The 18,194-nt window shown below is 40.0% G+C and overlaps 1 protein-coding gene across 6 annotated transcripts in view; it reads left to right on the top strand.

Moving 5' to 3' along the window:
* Positions 1 to 18,194, top strand: part of pcbp3 (poly(rC) binding protein 3) — a 79,341-nt gene that overhangs the window by 17,911 nt on the left and 43,236 nt on the right. For 5 of the 6 annotated variants that reach the window (XM_026295472.1, XM_026295470.1, XM_026295467.1 and 2 more), the window contains exons 2-5: positions 12,666 to 12,724; positions 12,921 to 12,986; positions 15,610 to 15,712; positions 16,104 to 16,231. The gene's annotated coding sequence lies outside the window, so the exon portion shown is untranslated. The remainder of the gene's footprint in view (positions 1 to 12,665; positions 12,725 to 12,920; positions 12,987 to 15,609; positions 15,713 to 16,103; positions 16,232 to 18,194) is intronic. The other variant, XM_026295468.1, reaches the window with a different exon arrangement.

The raw sequence follows: 18,194 nt of genomic DNA, 5'->3' as shown, positions 1-18,194 counted from the left end.
GGCCAAACAGTATGACCCCACACTCGAAGTGACCGAGCAGTGTTTTAAACGCGGTCTCCACTCGTCCCCCTCCCACATGCACACAAGATGGTAAGCATTAGGGAGATTCAGCTTGGTGAATACCACCGCCCCCTGCAGGACCTCAAAAGCCAAAGCCAGTAGGGGCAGGGGGTAACAGTTCACAGAGATCTCATTAATGCTGCGATAGTCAATACATAGGTGGAGTGTTTTGAACTTCTTAGCAACAAAGAAGAACCCAGACCCGACGGGGGAGGACGACGGCCGGATAATACTGGACGCCAGGGACTCCTGTATGTAGCGTTCCATCGCCTCTCTCTCGGGGCATGACAGGCTATACAGCCAGCTAGAGGGTAAGGTCACCCCCGGAAGGAGATCGATGGAACAGTTGTACAGCCTGTGGGGGCAAGGGATATGGCCCTGTCTTTATTGAAGACAGAGGCGAGATCGCACTCAAGTCGACAAGTCGGGGGGCATTGTAGTCAGGGTGTCCAGTTCGGGTGACAGAGCAAGGGCAGAGAGGAGACATGATGCCGCACAATACATGCTCCAGCCCTCGATCCTGCCCCCGGACCCAGTCAATGTGGGGGTTGCGCTGCTAACCACAGAGACAACCTAACATGAGCGGGGAAACCAGATATGAAATTATTTTAAAACTGATCTCCTCACAGTGGTTACCCATCAGGAGGAGAGTCAGTGAGGTTCAGGAGAGTCAGGTGATGCCGGCTAAAAGCAGCCCATCTAACACATCAGCGCAGAGACTCTGGCCCAAGGGGATTAGCCCCAAATCCACGAGGGCTGAGAGGCTGTGGTTCTTATGATCTAGAACTAACGTTGCAGGTTGCGCAACCCTGGGGGAAAAACCTGGTGACTATGTTGGCTCACCAATCCTCCCAAGTTTATTGGTGAGCTGGCCCTTTTAGCTGGCTTGAGCAGGTCGATGACTGAACCCCCGTAATTTCACTGCTGACGCTCAAGGCTTGGCCCAGCTGCATGGGTTCCTCTGGGTCCATTGTGGTCGGTGGATGGGTCGTGAAAGACCAGACGCTGTCGGACCCGAGGTGGACTTGGCTGGTTCCAGTGGCTGCTCGAGCCCGGGACAGGATGGCATTCCCCCTTTGCTCTCTCTGGCACTCGTGCAGTCTGTTGTCCAGGCGAATGGTCAGACAGACCAGGGAGGCTAAAGTAGGCTCCTCACTGTGACAGGTTAGCTTGTCCTTTAACTGTTCATTAAGCCCCTTAATAAACAGTCTCTTCAATACCTTCTCCTCCCAACCAGTATCCGAAGCCACAGTCTGGAACTCTATTGCATATTCCACTATACTCCAGACCCCCTGGCTCGAGGAATTCCTCGAGGGTGAGGCTCATCAATGAGCAAGAGGCTGACTGGGCTTGTGCCCAAGCTAACACATTACCCCAAAATAAAGCCACGATGTAGGAAATGCAAAGCCGGGGTAGCTGTCGGCGGTGATCCTTGGCCTGACGTTCCCCGTGTGGGAGGTGGCCAACAGGCAAGAAATCATCATGACAGGTTGGTCGGTGAGTGGTTAGCAGGTTGGCTACTACCAAAGTAGGTGAGAAGATGAACTGGCGATGTGTCCATCAGAAGCCAGCGACTTTATGGGGGTTGCAGGTGTGACCGATTAGAATCAGCATTCACATTATTGTTATCCTGTCTTTATTATTATTCTTCCGTATGTTTTTCGGTCGCTATCTTCTTCCGCATACTTTCAGCTAGAAAAACCATTAAAATATCAAAATGTTCAGCTTTTTAAGGACATTCCTGCTTCTATTCAGCTTTTTGATATCTTTCCTATTCTTTAAGATATTCAGCTTTTTTCAAATTTTTTGTCCCATTGAAATGAAGGGAGACAATGTTCAAATCCTCTTCAACTCAGTCCTCTTTCAGCTTTAACTGTGTTAGCATACTTTCAGCTAGAAACACCATTCGACCTTTAAAAGGGTCAGAAGGCATTAATCTATTAGTCTTGTATTCGGCTTTTTGATATTTGTTATGGTTTTTGATTAATCCCAGTTTAAGTTTTATGGTTTTTTTAGCTCTTTTCTGAAATTTACATTGGTGTCTGTGGGAGAGAGCTAGAGTGCATGATGTCATGAGTGACATCAAGCACTCTAGCTTTTGCTGTTCAGCGTTTTTCAAATTTTTTTGTCTCTTCTCTTCTCTTCTGGTGCTAACTTTCAGCTATATAAACAATTTATATATTAAAGTAGTAGAGATTTCTGTCTTCCTACAGGTAATGCTACTCTCACTCTGATAGGACCTATGGTTTTTCCACCAGGTAGCCAAATCCACAGAGAGTAACTGCTCAATCTCACATTCACTCCCATTATAAAAGAGCTCCAGGAGTTCTGATGAAAAACACAAATGAAGGCTGTTTCTAACTCGCCAGCAATCCTTCATTTTTTGGAATATCTGGATCAGTCTCTTCATTGAAGCCTCTTGGTTCTATTAATGAAAGAATTATTTTGATAGGTTTTATAGTTTTTCTGTAGTCCTCCATTTTGTGAGGTGAAGTTTTCTCAGCTTCTGTATTCTGCGTGTGGAAAGCGCTGTGTCACTGTCACTCATTCGCAGGACAACAGCTGTCTGTGGTTGGTAATTAGACTGACTTGCTGCCTAATGTCCACTGCTGTTATAGATGGGGACTATTCTCAGTGTCAGCCATGTCTTCTCCAAGCAGGACGTGACACTTTCACAACACTTTCAAAATAAAAGCCTTTGTTCTGGATTCTGTCAAAATAAAAGCCAAGAAATAACAAAATGAGCTTAAAATGAACTTTAGCTATTGGCATACAGCTTTAGACACTGACTTAGGGTGCTTTTAATGTCAGCCATGGTGTCTTCTCCCAGGAGGCCATGTTTGACCTTTCACAATAAAAGACAGTTACAGTTATTTGTAAGACGTTATTACACCTTTGTAAAGTATAATGAAGTTAGGATTATAATCTGTGATCACGTGAGTCTCCTGCAAAGCTCTCTCCTTTCAAAATAAAAGCCTTTTAATAGCATCCTTTCAAATTAAAAGTCCTGAAACAGCAACATAACCTTAAAATGGAGGCACCCACTGAAGCCATTTTAAACTTCAGCAATGTGGTCTTCTTGCAGGCAGACATGTTTGTATTTTGACAATAAAAGTATACAGTTATTGTATGAAGTTACTCTAGTGTTACAAAGTACAACAATTCAGAATTAAAGTTCAGGTCTTTACTCAAGGACACGAGTCTCCTGCAGCATGCTGCCTTTTCAAAATAAAAGCCTTTTTATTATATGGTTTTAAAATAAAAGTTAAGAAATGCTAATATTTGCTCTTTTCCAGCACATATTTTCCTTTCAGCCTTTTGACCAATGCACATCAGTTTATTCTTTACTCAAACTACTTTCATTCCTTCAGTTCTTCCCTTTTTTTCAGTCTTTCCTTCCATCTTCTCTTCTTTCTCCATAGGAAATATTCCTGCTTTCGTTACACATCATTTACCTTCTGTAATTGTCAGCAATATTTATTGGTTTTAAAACTACACTATATAATCTTTCTACAATTTAACTTTTTTGCTGTTTCATTCTTCCCTTTTTCTTTCTTTAACTCATATTTGACTTTTTGAGTTCTTCCTGTGGGCAGCATGGTGGCTGAGTGGCTGCCTCACAGCAAGAAGGTCGTGGGTTCGCAACCTGTGCTTGTGTGGGTTTCCTCCCACAGTCCAAAAACATGCATGTTAGGTTGATTGGTGAATCTAAATTGCCTGTAGAGTGAGTGTGAGTGTGTGAGGTTGTTTGTTTCTATGTGGCCCTGTGATGGACTGGTGACCTGTCCAGGGTGTACCCCTGCCTTTCACCCAAAGAGAGCTGGGATAGGTCTCCAGCAGATCCCCGTGACCCTGGCTTTCAGGAAAAAGCGGGTATAGAAGATGTATGGATGGATGGATGAGTTCTTCCTGCCTTCTCTTCAATCCTACTATGAAATTCCTGCACTTCTTTTATATTAGTTTAACACTTCTTTCTTTAGCAATTTCTACATCATATGATTCTCTTTCCACTCTTTTCAGCAATGTTGGATAGTTTTTTAGCTAAACAAGTTAAGCTTTCAACTCCAGGTTTACATTTCAGCTTCCAGGATTCTTCAGCACTGTATTTCAGCCTTCAGCTTATTCAGCAATGCATTTCAGCCACTTTCAGCATTGTTTGGCAGCTTCATTCAGCTTTCAGCATTCACACGCATCTTCTCCAGGAAATGCAATTTTCTAGTTGGTACTGCGTTCTTCTGACTTGGCGCACCTGTGCTCAATCAGGACAAACACAGGGAAGAGACACACCCAGACACATGAGAAAAAGGTGGGGACATGAGAGGAAGAGAGAGAGGGAGAGACGGGTCCTGCTGCCTCATGACATCAGGTTTAAGCTACCAGTGTCGATGATATATACTAGATGTTGCAAATAAAAATAAGACTTTATTATGTATAAAAGCTTATTATTGCACAGCATATATAAGATGTCAATAAATTTTCTTTATATTGACAGACTGTGCTATAGTTTCAAAATTAACAGTGTTTAGAAAGAGAGTAAGGAGTCAGATTTTGAAATTGATTTTGAGTTGCATAAGTACATCAATGTTAGGTAGTAAGCAGTGTGGTGCAGCAAAGCTGTGCAACATTTTAATGTTAATAGACTTGCACTGTATTATCTAAAATTAGACATGTCAGTTCCATTTGCTTTTACTGTTGGCAGTTGTATTTTTTAAGATGTTGAGAACAGTTTTCTTTTTCTGTTTTTGTTAACTTTTCTATAATTCAATTCAATTCAATTCAATTTTATTTGTATAGCGCCAAATCACAATACAAATCATCTCAAGGCACTTTACAAAAACTAAAACTAAAAACCCAACAATTCCCTTATGAGCAAGCACTTGGCGACAGTGGAGAGGAAAAACTCCCTTTAACGGAAGAAAAAAACCTCCAGCAGAACCGGGCTCAGTTTGGGCGGCCATCTGCCTCGACCGGTTGGGGTGAGTGGATAGAGCAGAGAGAAAAGAACAGCAACAATAAACAACAAATAGACACTGCAAGTTGGTGGGGCCAGTAACTGCACATCAGCGATAAACAGCTCCAGGACCAGGGACACCTGCAGAAGGTACAGAGAGAGAGAGAGAGAGAGAGGGAGGGAGAGAGCACAAACTAGGGGAGAGAGAGAGCACAAGGTTAGTAACATTCAATTGTGGAATATACATGAGGGGGGGGGGGGGGGGGGGGGTAGGGTAGGGGAGCTCAGTGCACCGATGGTCCTCGGGCAGTCTAGGCCTATAGCAGCATAACTAACTAAGGGATGGTTCAGGGTTGCCTGAAGCCAGACCTAACTATAGGCTTTGTCAAAGAGGAAGGTTTTAAGTCTAGCCTTAAAAGTACAGAGAGTGTCTGCCTCCTGAACCCAGGCTAATCTGGCTGGTGAATGCTGTGAACATTCTCTACACTATGAGAAAAGCTGAGTTCATAAAATTAGTATTGTGAGCATTTGGCAAAGATAATTCTTTCTTGGCAAATGTTGGCTGAGGCTACTCATTTGTAAACCTCCCCCTAGTAACTTCTAACCTCACAAACTACCATAGCCTACCCAATTTGTTGTGCTGTTATTTTTTGGAACATCCCACCCAAAGGTACGGTAGTAGGACAGCTAGCCTGATATGCTAACAATAGCAAATTAAAGCAGACAGTAACTAAATATACTTTGAAATGCTAAAAAAAACTCCACACTCTTTAAGTAGAGTGTTGTTCTCTCTGTGGCCCCATGCACTCTGCTTTAATATTTATTTAAACTTGACAACCCTAGTTTCAGTTGCTGAGCTATGACTGGATATTCACAGTTGCAGGGTGACTGGTCATTTATATATTCACACCAATCTTTGGTTTGTTATGAGGCTTCTGCCTTACTACCATATAGTAAAGTGCGTTTAATTGTGCATTAAGAGGCAAAGACAGCATACTACATACAGTAGGGAAAATGCAAAGGGTCTCATGCACTGTTCACCACATAACAGCAGCTGTGTTGAGCAGGCAGAAAGGCGGGCCTCTCTGGGCATAAATGTCCAGCATCAAGATATACAGCTGGCAATTCCATCTTCAGCTGAACCCTTGGTGATTGCTTTTATGCCCCTTCCCTGCAAATCATGCACACATGCAATACACACAGACCAAAACATGGCCTTGGACACGTGCATGCACAGCAGAGGCACATAAAACACACACAGCAATGGGGTCATAGAAAGGATATCTGACAAAATGAAAATTAAATGAGCATTATATAAACACATCCATCAATTGTACAGTGATGTCTTATGCAGTGGAGCAGCATCCTAAAAAAACATGGAAGCGGTTGTACTCCTAACTAACAAGGTGTCAGCTTGGTGATCATTCTGAATGTACGTGCATTTAAAAATCGGATTTTATCCGATTAATTAAGGGGTCAGTTTCACTATGTGATCCTCTGTACTTGAGCACCCCTAAAAGGGCCTGAAATCACCCCTACTAAAATATTTCATATCTAATTAATGTAGTGAATTTAAATATATGTATGTACTGAACATGAAGGTTTATTATGTCTGGTTTATGAATTATGAATATCATAAACCATCTTAATAATTTGGGGCACCAGATCCTTTTTTGGTGGATCAACCAGTCAATTAATTAATCATACAGGATATCAGTGAGTTCTCCCGATTCAGTGACGTATTTACTATGTGAAATAACATTAATGATACCAGTCACAGTCTTTTTAAGATTTATTCAGCTGGTTACAATATTTACATAGGGGTAAATGGAGGGAGAACTGATCTGAGAAATTAGCTGAATTAAAGAATAAAACATGATAACAGTCTAACAGCAAGTTGTTTACAGTGGTGAAGAAATCTTGAAATTAATTTATGTTCTGTTTGACTCTGAGGTCTAAACACAGTTTAAGAGGAAGCTCTAGTAATTATGGAGACCAACTGAGATTAGTATGAGACAACCAGCACAGCCACAGGTTACTTGCTTGTTCTCGGGTTTACTGAGGCTCGGTTCGTTTGTCTGTGGGCTGGTCCGACTGCAGTCTGCCGGCAGGAGTAAGAGAGAGTAGACGTTCCCCGGACTCTTGGGCTTCAGGCCTGGGTCCGTTCGACGCCTTTTCTCGCTCTCCTTCTGGCTGCTGCAGGGTCGTCTCATGGAGTTGGTTGATGTGAGATGGTCAGCTGGAGGACAGCCATACGTTTTTGTCTCTCCTCTGCTGGGCAGTAAAACAATCTCTACCTCATGGTTCTCCTCAGAGAGAGGGTCTCGATAAGTTTGGAAATCTCTTAACTTTCTTTGAATCTGTCTGGAACTTTGTCCATTTCTGTTCTCTTCAGGGTGTTCAGTTCCAAGAGCTCAGTTTCAGGTGTTCATTCTCAAGTCTGCTTCAAATTCCCATTCCGGTTCAGGTGTGTCTGTCTGTGTAATGTGTTTTTGTGTCTTGCCACCCTGGGCGGGGGAATCCATCTGGTTTGTCCCATGACTGTACTTGGCATGATGTGACTGGCCCAGGAAGTTCTCCATATTTGGTTCAGTCTCCTGACTGTGATGGGAAGTCTCACTAATCTCTGTGAATCAAGAGATTACCCTGTTCTTTAAGTGTTGTAGGTTTCCTAAGATGGGAACAATTTCTTTTTCCACCCAGCAAAGTTTAAACACATGACAAACTTAATAACTAATCAGTTAGTCAGAATAGTTCAGCACAACATAGATGAAAATCACTAAAACTTCATAGTTATATAGAGATTAACTATAAGCGGGAATAACAGATAAACAATAGCAAAGCTTCTATATCACACCGTAGTCTGACAATGATGCTCTGTAGGTCTGGTCACACGTTACATATTTAGCAATCAAAGGAGGAATATAAGGACAGGATATGAAGACCAGTTCATAAGGTTTCAGGTCTTGCCTGAAAAGTGAATAGTCTTAAGGAATTTATGGCAGGAGGTGAGCAGGGGGAGTCTGTTTGTTAAGAGGGGTTCTCCTTGTGAGGGCTGTTGGCCTTCTCTTTATCAAAAGGGTAGTCTTGACATTGCAGTACTTGTACCATCCCCGTTGTTTATTTTAGTGGGTCACAGAGAGTTTCATAGTCATAAAGTGTCAGAGGATATCACTCCTGCCTCAATCAGGAATGGGACCATATTCTGCTGCTTTAGGTCTGCTACATTAAACATACATGGCACTGAAAAATAGGAATTGAAGCTGTGCTGCTTTCTTTCATGATATTCTTTTATTCACTCTTCCAGACGTCAGTTAGTCTGCACTTGCCAACATCCACTGAACTCTGGTAGGAAGGCAATTTGACAAAAATATTCTAAATAAAATATCTATCTAATACCTCTATTTTTATTCCACCGCAAACAATAGTGTGCCTGTGGATGTGTCTGCCTGTTAATTGACATAATATGCTCTGCCATCAACCGATGCTGATTATGTTAAAAAAGGCAAAAGCCGGCCCACTAATTGGTCAACTTCTAAATAAAATTACACCCAGGTGTAAGATGCCCTTTGAGAAAACAACTACTGAACATAAAAACTATTTTAAAAGTAAACACACAAGAAATCACAGTGAAACCAGCTACACCCTGGAGATAATATTTACTTTCCACTGGAAGCAGAACTCTATAAACATGATGTTGTGAAATACCAAGAAACTTTAACTTGCTATGAAGGTACAGTGCAAATGTACTATTGTGCTATAGTTGTAGAGTTAGCTAAAGTTTTCATACTGTCTTTTTACAGTGTCAGTGTTGTCAAAAACACCTCTGTAGCAAAAACCCCCAAAAGGCAGCAGTCAAGAAGGCTGAGGCACACTCTCCAATAAACACAGCGTGACTAATCCCTCCTCACAAATGACAAGGCCTAGTCTTCTTACAAACAATGACTTCAAAGCAAACCATTTGTCACAACTCAGACATGAGTGATGGAACTACATTTCTCTCAGTTGCAGACAGGGTTACCTAAACAAGCAATTTCAGTGCAGCAGCATTTGCTAAAAGCTTAATGGGGCCAGCTAAGCTCCTGCGATTGGCCTTTGTGTGTGAAAGTGACCACTTAAGTGCTGTGCAGGTCCCTCCTGAAGGTGCTTGTAGGCATAAGCATTTCCTGTGACTTTTCTGCCTGCTCACATTGTATGTTTGTGTACGTGCCCTTGACAATATACTGACGTGTGCGAATATACTCACCACTGCATTGTTGGTTGTTCTGTTGTGTGTGCATATGGTTGGAAGGGGGTAGTTTTTCTTTTTTTTTTCATATATTTTGTGAGGCAATCAACATTCAGCATATACAACAGTGCAATTTTTCTTGTTCTTTTAACATTTTTAACATTAAACATTTTTAAAATTTTTATCATTGTACATTTTTTATCATTTTACATTTTGGGTATACACCCCCCCAAAGAAAGAAAGGGGTGCTTGTGGTAGTCATTACATATGTAAAGTAGAACATTGTGGCTGCCCAAGTCTTGATCATCATAGTAAATTAGTTATGCTGGATTGTCTCAGGGTGGAAAAATCCTACCTGGGGGGCAACTACTTTCTGGCAGATAGACGCAATGGGGAGGGTTTGACTTTGCCTGTAAGGTGGATTCTTACATAGGCACTTCTCCAGGTGGTAGCTTATAAAAATAATAATTAAGTAGTGGTCTTCTAATGTATAGAACCTGTCAGATGAACCTCCAAGTGAGAACCTGATCTTCTCCAGTTTCAGAAGACCTAAAATGTCATCTGGCCAGGCTTTGATTGAGGGTGGCTGAGAGGATTTACACAATAAAAGGATTTTCTTAAGGGAGGAGGGAGGAGAAGGCAATAACATTGCTCTTGGTGGAGGTGGTGCTAGGGTCATCTGGGGATTTGCCATGGGTTTGGATTTAGATTCATGCCTAATATATCTGAAATTGTTTTGAACAATGATTGCCAGAAATCAGATTTAGGACATGACCAAAACATATGGGTAAGGTTACATGGAGTCTGCAAGCATCTATTACACTCCTCGTCGATTTTGTCTGGGTAGAGCCTTGGGAGTTTTTCTTCTCTGTAATGTAGTCTATAGAGGACCTTGAATTGTATAAGAGAGAGTCTGGTGCAGGTGGGTGATGAGTTAACAGCAGGCCTTCCCAGAAGGCCTTCAATGGTTCAGTTGGAGTTTTGACTCCCAGTTCAACTTGGCCTTATTTAGAATAGACTCATTATTACATACCTTAGAACTGACTACTGAATTCTTGTTAGAGTGACTTTCCAACAAAAGTTTTAAAGGCTCCAGCAGATCCCCGTGACCCTGGCTAAGGATTAAGCGGGTATAGAAAATGGATGGATGGATGGATGTCATGTTAGCTGACCTCAGACCAGTTTTGTAAACAGTTCATGGAATTACATTAAGGATATAAAGGGCTCACATATACATTCACATTTACACATATGTATTGTAAATCACACCCAGGCAATAAATGTCAATTAGTGATGCAATAATCTAATTCCATTAGATCACTGCAGCCAATGAATGTGGGCTTTAGGAATGTCCTTTGACTGACAGGATGTCTGCTGGCAAATAAGGCACTGTTATGCACAGAGGTTTGCTGTGGTGGCTTCCCTGAAAGCTGTTCACCCAGCACATACGCACAATAAGTTTTGCTAGCTTCCTTCTCATAACTTTTTTACATCTCTCTGGGTGACCCTTCTGTGTAGGCAGTAGCACAAAATTAAGATTTGGCACTTATCTTGGTGGTTTTCAAATATGTACTAGACATATTGTTCAAATTGTAATAAAAAATTAAACAAGATTCTTTCTCAATGACATCCAATCTTTCTAATTGTACTTCTGTTTTTTACAGTAACATACAGAGTAAAAAAGTCTGTCTGTTATTGACAGTATTACCCACCATATACTTACAACTGAAGAGGCCTCACTGAGATTCAAAATGGGATACAATTTCCCCTCAACCACATATTTGAGTGTTGCCACTGGTGGCTCATTATTATTTTAGTTGTGTCCCCTGGCAGAAGCAAGACACATTTGTATCATCATTAACTAATAAGTCCTTGTTTTTACTTTAAAGATTTTCACTTTTCCTATCTGCCTCTGATCTCTGCAAGAAATGTGCATACACAGAGTTAGGTATTTCTGCACTTCTGTGCATATAACGTGCATTCACAACTGAGAGACATTAAGAGAGAGAGAGAGAGAGAGAGGTTTGCCATCAGTAAAGGGTGAGTCTTTCAGCAGATGGGGTCAGTGTTCTAATCTGAGGGGGTGATGATTTTGTGAGGATATTTAATGAGAGGATAAGAGCAAAAGCGAAGGGGGGATGAGTATTAGCCCTTTTAGATATCATTAAACATTAATAATGTCAGGGGACTGGAGCTCACTGGGGTCCTTTTCATTGACTTTCATGCTGCTTGCTAATAGAGTTTCACCTCTGGGGACCTCCACACACACATTACTAGACACAGTGCTAAAGCTAAGATCAGATCGCCACCCGCTTCTGAGGATGAGATTAGTGCTTCTCTGTGTGTGCGTCTGTGTCTGTGTTAATTGTAGATTATCAGAGGTAATGCACTCTGTCTTGCTCCATTTTTATGTTTTGCTAACTCTGTATGATATATGCTAAATATAACTATTAAACTGTTAAACTTCTTATGACACCTTGCATATGTTAATCTGATCCTTAGCCCTGAGAAGCACTTCCAATGCTTTCCTACATTATGCTACTTTACTTGGAGTGTGTAACAAATTACTTTTACAATTATTTGACATTAAAGCATATTTGTTCAATTCTGCACAAGTTTTGTGTGGACTGACCAATGTTTGGGTAAAAGAGACTTCTTATTAATTATTGTGAAGCCTATTCATGTTCCCCAAATGAGACACTTAGGGCTGCAACAGCTATTTTTAATCGTCAATCAACACACTGATATCTGCCATTTTTTAGGTTGTTTAGTCATCATAATGTGAAGGTAATGTCATTGTACTGCTCATTTCACAAAATATAAAAACCTTGAGTTTTCTTTTAAATAAGTAGGAAAAAAAGCAGTACCTCCTGAAAAGCTGGGACTATGTAACTGTTGGCATTTCTGCTTGAAAAATTACTTCAATTAACTGATTAATTAACCAGTTGCACTTTATTTACCTATCAAATTAACTAATCAGTTGACTCTTCACAGTTTGTGCAGGGCAGTAGCACTTTACTGTTAACATTAAGGAGAAATACACCAATAGTTCAGGTACAGACATTTGTCCTGTTACTACACACTGTTTTATTACCTGTTCTGAATGGTGTGGCTCTTAATATTAACTTTTAAAAATAAAACAACAGCAGAAACTCTACTCAAATTTACCAATTACCTACCGTCTATTGAATAGTGTTTGTGACATCCACCAGCAGAGGGCAGTGGTCTCCTTCTAATGAATAGGGTTGGCAGCGAACACAAGAAGTCAAACTATGCATGTGTCTGAGTTTTGGGTTGTGTGTGGTTGGGAATGTATGAGCCCATGTGCTTAGACTAGTCAGTAGGAAATAGGTAGATGGCAACACAGGGAGCTGTTACTGTGCTAAAGTGAAATTAAACTAAAATGAATATGTTTGTCATTCACAGGGACTCCTCTACTGTCCTCTCCTCCCCTGGAGCGCTACATGTGATCTCATCTGCACTACGTAAGTAACATCAACACACTGACATGATGACATAAGTCATTTTATAATTTTTACTAAATTCGAAACTCATTATTTTCAATCTTCATTTCACATAATATGATAATGTTATATTCATTCTGACTGCAGAGAAGTGTATGATGTGTGCTTTCACATATCTGCTATTGTGTTAAAAGCAGTCTGTTTATCTCTCTAACAGATCTACTGAATCCAGCTCCACAGTTGATTTGATCTAAATACACTTCTGCTGGCCAGGCACAGCAAAGTAAGTGGTTGCAGTAAATCTGGCTGCTCTAAACACATGGAGTAAATAGTTTCATTCTTATCTTCTCAGCCTGCATTATAATCCACTTTATCACTTTTATTGTCTTCACCAGGATTTACATTTGTGGAGAAGCTAATCACGAGTAGTGCTTGTACGGCAAATGCAGGTCCTCAGTATAACAATTAAATATACTTGATACTTCAGATGTTAATAACTAAGACTCAAATTCAGATTTCCACAATTTAACTAGAATTTAGCATTACTTACAGTGAATCATATGACCAACACACATATTAGTTATTTTACGTCTTGTACTAAATAGTAATCCTAAATCATCCATTTATGGAGGATTCTCAAACATCTGCATTTCCTTTGTAAGAAAATACCTCAATTTCTAAATTGTGTCACGTCAGAAGACTAGAAATGCAAAGTAGCACAATACACTCCCCTCCAAGATTATTGGAACAGTGAGACCAATTCCTTTATTTTTGCTGTAGACTGAAAGCATTTGGGTTTGACATCAAAAGATGAATATGAGACAAGAGATCAACATTTCAGCTTTTATTTCCAGGTATTTACATTTGTAACGGAACACCAAATCTTTAGGTGAGCAAAATTATTGGAGCAGATAGACTTAAAATAGATTAGAGTGAATAAGTCTTAATATTTAGTTGCAAATCCTTTGCTTGCATCAAGCCTGTGACCCACTCACATCACCAAACGTTTGTATTCTTCTTTTGTGATCCTTTTTCAGGACTCTTTAAGTTGTTGTTGTTTTAGGGGGTTACTCCCGTCAGTCTCCTCTTTAGCAGGTCAAATGCTGCTTTATAGGGTTTAAGTCTGGAGATTGACTTGGCCCATCTAAAACCTTCCACTTCCTATGTTTCTCCAAACTTCAGCCTTTCCATCACTTTGGTAAAAGTTCATCTTTGCCTCATCAGTCCATAAAAATTTGTCTCAGAATGTTTGAGGTTCGGCTCTGTAATTTCTGGCAAATTCCAGTCTGGCCTTCTTGTTCTTCTTGCTAATGAGTGGTTTGCATCTACCGGTGTAGCTTCTGTACTTTTGTTCATGAAGTCTTCTGGAAACAGTAGATTGTGATTCCTTCACTCCTGCCCTCTGGAGATTGTTGCTGATGTCACAGTTGTTTCAGGGTCTTTACACTGATCTCACAATGTTTCTGTTGTCAACTGCTGCTGTTTTCCTTGGTCATTCAAAGTCTGTTACTCGGTACACCAGTAGTTTCTTCCTTCTTCACGACCTTCCAAATGGTTGTACTGGCTATGGCCAATGTTTGTGCAGTGGCTCTGATTGATTTTTCTCAAACAAAAGATGCAATCTTCTAATTTGTGTATCAGATCCAGATGTAAATACCTGGAAATAAAAGCTGAAATGTTGATCTCTTGTCTCATATTAAACTTTTGATGTCAAACCCAAATGTTTTCAGTCTGCAGCAAAAATTGGCCTCACTGTTCTAACACTTTTGGAGGGGAGTGGATATTTTTATTAGAGTTTTTACATATTAAGCAACTTCTTACCTCAATTGAACTAGTAGTGGTCAACAGAACTCACATCCTTAAATGCAGGAGTACCACAATGGAAAAATGAGTCATGTCAACTAAGGTTGTTTTAGCTTGATTCTGCTGTGGTTCCCACAACTATATAAAGTGTTAGATTGACAATATTAAATGCTGATTGAGTATATATCTGTCACATTCTAATAGGTCTTCACTTGTGGTACCTATATACAGTACATGTTATGTAGTTGTAGCAATTCCATATAAAATTTAATTTAAAAAATTAATTTACACTTATTGATCTCCATTTTTTTTAACATGTATGTATAAATACTGATAATAAGAAAATGTGGAGGGGTCACTTATGATGATAAAATGATTGACAATTAAAGGTGAAGTATGTAAAATAGGAAAGATTTAGCAGCATTTAGTGCTGAGATTACAGTATGCAAACTTCTGAGCATCCCTTTAAAACAAAATTCAATTCTGTGTCTAGAGCTGATTTAGGTTTGTCCATTCTGGGCTACTGTGAAAAGAGACCAACTCTCTATGCAGATTTAAAAGGCTCATTTTAAGATTAGGAGATATATTTAGATTTGATGATTACACACTAATGAAAACATTTATTAATACTGTAATATATTCCATATCTGCTAATCAAGCACTCTAAATATTACACTTTGAATCTTTAACAGCCAGCCACTGTTTTGGTTTTGCAGTCTGTATATTCACTGTCAGACTCTTATCAATACCATCCAGGAAGCTGTTTTCTACAAAGCTTAGATTAACGTGCTGCCTGTCCAGCACCACACAGCAGAAAACACAAAAGTTAGTGACTTGTATATCATTCTGGTGTGTCCATGTTTTTTTTTTTCTGACAAATTTGCTATAATAAATAAATAAATGTGAATGACCGAGTGATAAAACGGGTCGGCACTTGACCAAGTGACAAGTGACAAAACAGTACGTTTTAAGCCACCATTTTGTCAGTTAGATGCAATGATTTAGCCAATACTGTGAAAAAGTAATAACTGAAAAAGTCAGTCTCACTGACATATTACAACAGTTTAACATGTTTTCATGTCTCAACCATGTGATCTGTTTAGGCGTTTTTGCCAGACATTGTATTTCTCCATTCTGCTGGAAGGCTGCCAGCCATAGGTCACATGACCTGGAAGAAAAAACCGAGACGTTTGGGATCCCTCTGTGGTCAGAACATCTTATTGTTGTTGCTTGCACATACCATGAGCAACATGACTTATGGGTTATTGATGGATGGTTACCTTACAAATGTATGAATTCTGAGCAGAACCCAAGTAAAAGAAAAGCAGTCAATGTACTGTATTGACAATGTACACAGTAAAGAGTTACAGTATTATAAGTACTATTCTAAAGTAATTTTGCTGTTATATCAGTTTGAAGAATCAACATTACTATTACAAAATAGATAAAAAATGACTGAAAACATAAGAGTAATGGTTTACTGTCTTGTACACAAATACATGTGACCATGCATACATATAGCAATCGGGTAAAGCAATTTCTTATCCTCTCTTGCAGCCTTTCTTTAATGTCTTTTTTCACCCAATTTTTATTTTAGTATGGACTGGCTATCAACCTGAAGGGAATTCCAAAGGCTGAAAAAGGTGAACTGATCTGTGTCTGTGTAAGACCACATTGCTCTAGTGCCCTATATGCCCTGGGAACACAACACCGAGCACAAATTTGGTGAGTAAATAGACTCATTCGATGAGACCAATTGATGTAATTCCCATCTTCCCAGTACAGAAGTTCATGCAAGCAGGTACCCTGCTTTAAAGGTTGAGAATGGATGGTGGTGGAACTAATGCAATGCTACTGACAATTATATACATCAGACAGTTTTGAATTCAGTCTACCTTGCAGTCATGATTTTGCTTGGTTGGAATGTAGGGCAATAAGTAAATGTCTGCCCACCATGTTTTCATCACCTCTTGCCTCTCCCTTATCTTCCTAATTACTTCACCGTATATGTCCCCAGGCAAACAAGCTCTGCTGCATGTCAGTGGTCTTAGTTAAAATAGTGGTGCAGCAATTTTGCTAAAATATTTATAAACAGTAGGGCTGCAACTAACTATTATGGAAAACTAACTAACTATTTAATAATCTGTCGATAATGTTTTTGATTAATTGATTAATTGGATTTTTACAAATGGATGGAGAGAAGTCTATTTTCAACATCTTGCTGTCAAAATATGAACAGTTTGCTACACGTAATAAAAAATATAATCAACTTTAATTGTTTTTATGCGTGATGATATTGAAACAGATCTTCAGTTTTATTATATTAACAAAGGCACTTGTGTCAGCCCCGTTGTGTCTCCTGCTGTGGCTGCATGTGTTAAAACGACAATTCCAGACAACTCTGGAGGTGATTGTCACAACATTGTCTAGAGTTTATACATGAAAAAAGAAACATTTAATCAACATGTAATGAGTGAAATAAGGAAATATTAAGGTTAGTAACTATACAGAACAGGAGGTTCTCCTCCAGGTCAAAAGAAACCCTGCTTCACATGTCGGAGCGCCAACAGGAAAACAAAAGACAATGTTACAATGAACTACTTCATCAAACTAGTTAAGGTAAAGACCCTCATCACAACAAAATAGTGTCATAACAATGTACTCCATTTTACTTATCAGTATCTGCTATCTCTCCTCTCTCTCTTCTGAGAGCCACAGAGCCAGTTCTTTGACTCAAAATGCAAAGAACTGGTTCAAAATGAGGCACTGGCTTCAAACCAGCCTAGGAACTGCCTTTGTGGAAAAGACGTATCAGCGGTGACTTAAGGAAACTGTCTGCACTGTGTGGGCAACAGTTAATGTTAGACTGGGCCGGGAGGATGAGGTCATCAAGACAGTAAGGCTGCACCATCATGTAATGTCAACATGATGTGTGCATCTGCAATAGTCACATCACATGACGTGTCAAGTATGCATGTTACAGCGTGAAGTGATCTTCACACAAGTACACAAGTGAAGAAACTTTGAGCTATGTAACACTGTCATTGTCATTTCCTGCATCTGTACTTCAACTGGCCAATGTCACCCCCTGTGGACTGAGCTTGAGCCCTCGCAGCAATCAGTAGAAGCACACTTTGACTATGTTCACTAGTCAGAAATGTTGGGCCTGCCGTTGTCATGTGTGACTACGTATGAAGTGTGTTTCAGGCCATAACATACTTGACAACACATGTCCTGCGATCTGACTATTTTGCATGTGCACATCATGATGAAAACGCTGCAACAAGTGCAGCAAATCATTTAATATTATCAATGACCAATTACCAGTTTTCAAGGATACACCAGTTGTGTGTGGTATACTGGGGCCAAAAATATAGTATATTATAGTATATAGAGTATATTTTAGCCTGGATGGAACCCTTGGGGCAGGACAGCCTTGTCAGTCATAACAACATATTCAGCCTTGAAATGTGGACTTTCAAAGCAACCCATGAACTGGATAACAGTTTGGTTTTTATCTTCTCTGAGGGACCATTTCATATGACTCAAATGTTAAGTCAGTAAACCCCTCAGGGTCTAAAACCCCATTAACTATAACTAGTGACCTGCTCAATTACATTTACAACAATTCATGAAGTGGAACACACTCTTTAATGCATCTGACTCCACATTATCCCCAAGCATTCAC

This window comes from Mastacembelus armatus, chromosome 21, assembly GCF_900324485.2.
Source record: "Mastacembelus armatus chromosome 21, fMasArm1.2, whole genome shotgun sequence".
Lineage (NCBI taxonomy): Eukaryota > Metazoa > Chordata > Actinopteri > Synbranchiformes > Mastacembelidae > Mastacembelus > Mastacembelus armatus.
Note: the sequence above shows the minus strand (reverse complement) of the source record. Positions and strands in the feature narration are given on the sequence as shown.